Source organism: Vespa mandarinia, chromosome 20 (genome assembly GCF_050613455.1).
Source record: "Vespa mandarinia isolate Hongniang chromosome 20, ASM5061345v1, whole genome shotgun sequence".
NCBI lineage: Eukaryota > Metazoa > Arthropoda > Insecta > Hymenoptera > Vespidae > Vespa > Vespa mandarinia.
Genome location: NC_140829.1, coordinates 2,877,501 through 2,885,000, shown reverse-complemented (window position 1 = coordinate 2,885,000; position 7,500 = coordinate 2,877,501). Strand labels below are relative to the sequence as shown.

General features: G+C 28.7%; 1 protein-coding gene across 16 annotated transcripts in view; it reads left to right on the top strand.

Moving 5' to 3' along the window:
• Fas1 (fasciclin 1 Fas1 domain-containing) overlaps positions 1-7,500 on the top strand; it is a 363,149-nt gene that overhangs the window by 201,110 nt on the left and 154,539 nt on the right. The window contains exon 3 of one of the 16 annotated variants that reach the window (XM_085663006.1): positions 5,698-5,755. The exons of the other annotated variants lie outside the window; for them this stretch is intronic. The gene's annotated coding sequence lies outside the window, so the exon portion shown is untranslated. The remainder of the gene's footprint in view (positions 1-5,697; positions 5,756-7,500) is intronic. 16 annotated transcript variants of the gene reach the window in all.

Genomic DNA, 7,500 nt, shown 5'->3' with positions numbered 1-7,500 from the left:
TCTCTCTCTCTCTCTCTCTCTCTCTCTCTCTCTCTCTCTCTCTCTCTCTCTCTCTCTCTCTCTCTCTCTCTCTCTCTCTCTCTTTCTCTAAAGTGACTCGTTTTATACTTTCCTGTCCGCTTCGTAATCTCTCTACCGCCTCTATTCCATCGCCGTAGTTTTACCCTCTACCCTCCCCATCTCACCCCCCACCCCTTGTCATACACTTCCTACACTTCCTCCTTAGAATTCTCTTCGAACGTGTTTTACCGGCCTACTACTACTACTACTACTACTATTACTACTACTACTACTACTACTATTACTACTACTACTACTACTATTACTACTATTACTACTATTACTACTATTACTATTACTATTACTACCCCCACCCTCCTTTCAACCCCTTCCTTCGAAGGGCCTTTGAACATGGCAAATGAGTTTTATGATCTATCACTCCTATCATATTATTTTTGTCAATTATCTCCCGGATATATTGGCTAGCTTAAAACAATTTTCTTTCTCTCCCTCTCTCTCTCTTTCTCTCTCTTCTCTTCTCTTCTCTTCTCTTCTCTCATTTCTCCTTTATTAACTTGTTTGTACAAAGTTTAGGATTAATTTCATGTTAAAAAAATAAAAAAGAAAAAAATAAAATAAAATTAAATTAAAAAAAAAATAGGGTAAACAAATTAAACGTCTTTGATATTAAAAATTAATTTTTATATTACTCTTTTGTTAGGAATACCGTTTTTTCGTTTGTCTCTTTTTCTTCTTCTTCTTTTTTTTTTATTTTTTTTCTTTTTTTTTTGCTTACATAATAAATATGACGCGCAATAAGAATATTATTTATTTAATAGAGATTTAAAGGGATTTGTATTAAGAATTGAAATAGATTTTTAATATGAAATTTTTTGATATGAAATTTTTAATATAAAATTGTTTAATATAAATGTCATATAATATTTTTACGATTGTCAAACTGTTTCCTTTCGCCGGTTCGTTTATATTAATACTATGCGATTAATTTTGTGTAAAAAAAAGAAAAAAAAAAAAAAAGATAAGTAAAAGCAAATTGTAAATTTTTAATGTTAAACGTTATTATAATATTTCTTTTATATATATATATATAATTATTAAATTAATTAATTATTAAATTAAACAATCATATTATTAATAAATCATTTTATACTTGTGTAAAATATATATATTTATTTATTTATTTGTTTATAATATAAGCCGACGGTCGATCATATTACAATGATAAATTAAATTATTATATTAACAATATGACAGATATTTTTTTAGATTTATTATATTTTTCTTTCTTTTCTTTTCTTTTTTTTTCCTTTTGTGACTACAGCGTTCAGCAGATATAATATATATCTATATAAATTAATTCTTTTCTTCCACTAAAAAGTTATAAAGTTAATGATTATGGACTTTAATCAGGGAAAATGGACGTCGTATGAAAAAAGAAAAAAAAAAAAAAAGGAAAAAAAAAATGTGGAATCCTTCAATTCCATAAAGATTACAACCGTAGGTTTACGATATTCTCAACTTCAAAAATCTTGCTTTTTATTTATTTGTTTTTTTTTTTTTTTTTTTTTTTTTTTTTTTAATTTTTTGCAAACTTGATTTCACAAACAAGCACATATTATTTTCGTCATCGCATTGCATTGTCGCGTTTTTTTTTTTCTTTTTCTTTTTCTTTTTTCTTTTTTTTTTTTTTTGTAACCGTACAAATTAAAATGAAATTTTGAAATTATACGCGACGAGAGTTAAAATCGGACGACGAGTCGAAGTGACTTTCGCGTAAAACGTAAAAGTAGAGAAAAAAACGAAAAGAGAAAAGAGAAAGAATATGGGAAGGGAAACAAAAGAAAAAGAAAAAAAAAGGAAAAAAAAAGAGAAGAAGGGAAAAAAAATTCGTAGGAAATACGTTCTCGTTATAAAAATCTAATAAAATAGACTTAACGAGTTCCCGAAGTAAAAGAAAATGTAAAATTTCGCAATGTTCTAAATCGAATAAAAAGAATATCGTTGGACGCGAGAAAAGTAGTAAGAGGGGACACAGCTTACTAATATACATACCAAGTGTACATTAAGAAAGTTAAAATTTAACTTAAGAGTTGGCAACGACTGTCATACATTTTCATTTCATTTCTGCGACTCGCTTGTCAATTAAATTCTTACATTTTATCATATTATATTAAAGTCTAATGAAGAGAACACCATTGTAATTCTTTTTTCTTTCTTTTTTCTCTTTTTTCTTTTCTCTTTTTTTTTTTTTTTTTTTTTTTTTATAGTCCCTTCATAATTCATTATAAAGAATGTCGATTTTTTTTTACGTCTATAGAAAGAAAGAAGGAAAAAAGATTTTTTAATGAAAAAAAAAAAAAAAAAAAGAAAAAAAAACAATTTGTAAAATATTCTTCAACTTTTCAAATGTACATATGTATGTATCTTTCTCTCTCTCCATGTGTGTGTGTGTATGTGTGTGTGTTTATGGATAAATAAAATAACAAATTAACATAATAAAATTCAATACAAAATATAATTAAATGATAATTGTTATATCGTTAAATAATAAATAATCGTTAATATATATATAAATAAATAATCGTTAATATAATAATAAATAAATAATCGTTATCTCTAATTATTTTCAATCAATGATACCAATCTATAGCATAGATAAAATAATATTTAATGATGATATAAATTGTCATTAAATAATATAATCATTTTGATTCATATTAATTTATATATATATACATATATATTAATTTATATATATATACATATATATATATATATATATATATACCTTTTTTTTTTTCATATACACATCGGCTTTACACTGAAGATTACGTGACTCTAACTTTATGATACATGTACATATACATCTAGATACATACATACATACATAAACATGCATACATGCATACATACATGCATTACATACATAAATGCATTTACGTTTCTATACGCGTAACGCAGGTAGATACGTGTCCTCTTCTCTCACGTACATGTGTATACATTATGAATACATATATGCATTAACCTGGACAAGGAGAGACATTAAATGGGGCTACGGTCGACATCAACACAACACAAGACAACACGTATTGTAACCGTTTCTGTCGCGATTCATCGCAAGCAACCCTCCCTTTTCCCTCTTCTAACTCTCCACCACACTCCTCCCTCCCTCCCTCCCTCCCTCCTCCCTCCTTTCCTCCCTCAACGACCAAGCTTAATTATATGTGTTCCTGACCGTAACTCTCGTTAGAGTCCTCATTGCAACCTGTCTTGTATGTACATACGCATATATATATGTATATATATAGTATATAAGTATATATATATATATATACATATACGTATAAACTCTCTCTCTCTCTCTCTCTCTCTCTCTCTCTCTCTAATCTCTATCTATCTATCTCTCTCTTTCTTTGTAGAGGAAACATTTGTAATGAACTGCATTTTTATGAATCCATTACGAAGTAATTGTTCGATAAAATAAGCCGGTGAGACATGTTTTCTTTTTTTTTTTCTTTTCTGCCTTTTCGTTCTTCTTCTTCTTCTTCTTCGTTACTTCCTTCTTTATTTTTCTTTTTTTTTTCTTTCTTTCTTTCTTTCTTCCCCACCACCTACCCCTCACCCAAACCCCCACCGCCCCCGATTTTTAATTAAGAAGTGAAAAAAAAACTTTTCAAAAAAAAAAAATGAGAAAGAAAAAAGATGAAGAAATGAACGTTGTTATAAGGAATTTATCGTTGCGTTATAAAGAAAGAAAAATAAAATGTTTATTCTTTACGATATGCCATTTCTTACGAAAATATAATTTATATAGGTGTATAAATATATATGTACATATATATATATATATATATATATATATTTTTTGTAATCCACGTAGAAATTATGTATCCCTTTATTTGTTGATAAGAAACATGAGAAATAGTAGTAAACTACATAGTATATAGGAGACAAAGATTCATGGGGTGGAGGGAGTGAGGGTGGGAAGGGGAGAGACTATATATTTTTTCTCTTTCTTTCCTTCTTCCATTTCTTTTATATACTTTCGTCATTTTAATCCGCGAAAGATCTCGTATTAATTCTTTCCCGTTTCTGAATAAAAATTCATCCCTTTTTCTTTTTTCTTGTTCTTTTTTTATTTTTTTATTTATTTTTTTTTTTTTCTAATATACAAAGAAACAAAAGATTCCATAAGACAATCCACTATAATCCTTCCACGTACGTACACATACGTATATTAAAAACAAATGAGATAAATACCAATGCATACCCATTGGCTTTTCACATTTAAATTATAAATTAATATCAAATGCATTTAATTTTTCAAACGCATACTAATACTATGATCAATTTTATTTCGTTCAAAGGGATGCGTGGGTGGTGGGCGGGAGAAAGGGAAAAGAAAGTCATTTTTCCTTCTTTCCTCTCGCGTAGAAATCATTTTACGTAAAAAAGAAAAAAAAAATATTTCTTAATGAAATAAAAAAACGAAGACAAGCCTGAACCCTTCCAACTCCATTTCCCACAGAATAAAACAAAACAAGGCAAAAAAAAAAAAAAAGTAAAGAAAAAATATTAAAAATATCCTTATTACTTAATGGAAGGAACAAAATTATTATTTGTGTCAATATTAACGAATGACACGATAAATTTCATAATAATCTAACAAGTAACGTACTTGTTAATATAACAAACTTTTGTTTAAGTTCATGAATATGAAACCTACAAATGAACTACTTAAATATATAAGTGATATCGTTCAAACTACGAATATTTGAGTTATGGGAATGACCTTCTCGTGTTCCTATCTTGAATCACTATTTCATTTTGTCTCTCTCTCTCTCTCTCTCTCTCTCTCTCTCTCTCTCACTCTCTCTCTCTCTCTCTGCACGTTATGGGCAAGTTTAAAGGGCAGAGGGATGAGAGGAATGACGGGGAGAACTCCTATTATGAACATAATGTACATATGTACGTTACATTGGGGAAGGGGGAGGGGAGGGGAGGGGCCAAAGTCTTCCTGGGAAATACGTGAGTAGGTACATCGCGTGTCATCAAGGGTTGATTTCGATTCTCTATGGGGTACGATCTCAATATATTCTCATTGAACATCGTTCAGAACAAATTTTGATTGATATATCCATTTATTGATCGTACATCATAGACATATGTATATATATATATATATGTATATATATATGTGTGTATGTGTGTGTAAATGTAAATGTAAGATGTATATTGGTATAAAACGGGCGTTTTTGTTTAGTTATTTATTTTCATTCAATGCCCGTTTCATAGTTTCCAACGTAATATATAAGTATTAGGTTGGAAACTATGAAACGGGCGTTTTTGTTTAGTTATTTATTTTCATTCAATGCCCGTTTCATAGTTTCCAACGTAATATATAAGTATTAGGTTGGAAACTATGAAACGGGCGTTTTTGTTTAGTTATTTATTTTCATTCAATGCCCGTTTCATAGTTTCCAACGTAATATATAAGTATTAGGTTGGAAACTATGAAACGGGCGTTTTTGTTTAGTTATTTATTTTCACTCAACGCCCGTTTCATAGTTTCCAACCTAATATATATATATATATATATGTATATATAATATTCGAATAATATGAATCGACAAGTATATTAATCTTCTTTTTGTTCGTTCATTCGTATGTTCACAGGTATCTATAATTAAATTTACTATCCTTGGACTGTATTTTAATCGAAAGAACGTCTACGGTGAGTAATTATTTTTTGAGAAATAATTTTTTATAGTAAGTAAAAAGAAAAAAAAAAAAAAAAGGAAAAAAAAAACTTTTTTTTTTTTTTTTTTCTTTTTTTTATTTACAAAGAAATTTTTATCGAAGAAATTTTTTCATCCTAATGTGCCATTATCCATTATTCATTAAAAGTGTTATTATCAATAAGAATCAATTTTGATATGTATATATATATATTTTTTTTCTAAATTATATTCATAAATATTATTTGTTTACTTAATATATATATATATATATATATATATATATATATATATATATATTATTTTTTTTTTATCCAAACTTTATCCTAACTTTTGTCATCATTATTTCTTTTTTTCGAACTAACAAATACGATACAGTGGATAATACGTAAACACCTTTTTTCTTTTTTTTCTTTTTTTTCTTTTTTTTTTTTTTTTTTTTATTTGTTCAAAGATCAATGTCATCGGAATTTCTTTTGATTTCGTTCGGGTAAACGTTGAATTATTTTTCCCACGAGATTTAAAAATATTGTCGAACGAAAGCAATTTGCCCTTTTCGAATTGTACGAAATTCGAAACGTAGGAAAACTCATTCTCGATGAAAATCGGTTAGCTAAAGCTTCGCTCTTTTTATCTCTCTCTCTCTCTCTCTCTCTCTCTCTCTCTCTTTCTTTCTTTCTCTCTTTCACAAGGTTAAAACCGCAAGTCGCTTTCGTCGTATCCTTTTCACGCGGCTCTCGTGCAGAACGATAAATCCCGCGTAGCTAGGGAAGAATCGATCGGCGAGAAACGATCGACTCCGGTAAGCTGATGTGTTTCTGAGGGATTAACCCTCGGGACATAGCTACGTGCCATACGAAATGCGTATTACGTGATTGAATCCCTCCTACGGTTATCCTACGTTATATCGATCGCGAGCGAGACTAACTGTATCGATCCGATCGATATCTTCTTTTGGCCCTTGGCAGGAAAATCTTGGCGGAAAATTTCAATGCATTTCCTTTTTTCGTCTCTCTCTCTCTCTCTCTCTCTTTTTTCTTTTTTTCTTTTTCTCTTTCTTCCTTTTTCATCCTCTTCTTCGTCTTTCTTTTTTTCTCTACTACTTCTTCATCTTCTTTTTTCCTTTCTTAAACTCATCTTAAGCTCTTCGAGGGGTTTAAGCACTTTTATTCGCAAAAAGTGTCCTTCAAAAAATACGAGAGAGAGAGAGAGAGAGAGAGAGAGAGAGAGAGAAAGAGAGAGAGAGATTGCTTTGCTCTATCCATATATTTAACGTCTTCGTTTCAGTTATTAAAAGAAGAAAAAAAGAATAATGGATAAACGATCGTTTATTCTATACTCTTTTTTCGTTTCTTTCTTTTTTTTTTTTTTTCTTTTTTTTTATGCGTACTCACGAAACTTCCCACGATGAATATTAATTTTATAAACGCGAGAGTTCGTTCGCGAATAAAGAAAAAAATTGTTCTCTTATTTTTCTTCTTCCTTGGTGGTTTTTTTTTCCTCTCTTTTCTTTACTCTTTTATTTTTTCTTTCTTTCTTTCTTTTTTTTTTTTTTTTTTTTTTTTTTCTTTTTTTGTTTTACGCATCAATTCCTACAAAATTGGCCTTACCAATCGATTTAATTTTCTCGAATATAAATTCAAATAAAAATCAAATATAAGAACAAAGTTAAATTACTAATCACGTATCACGAAATTTCACGAAAAATCATGGACAAATTCTTTTACAGTATGAAATTATT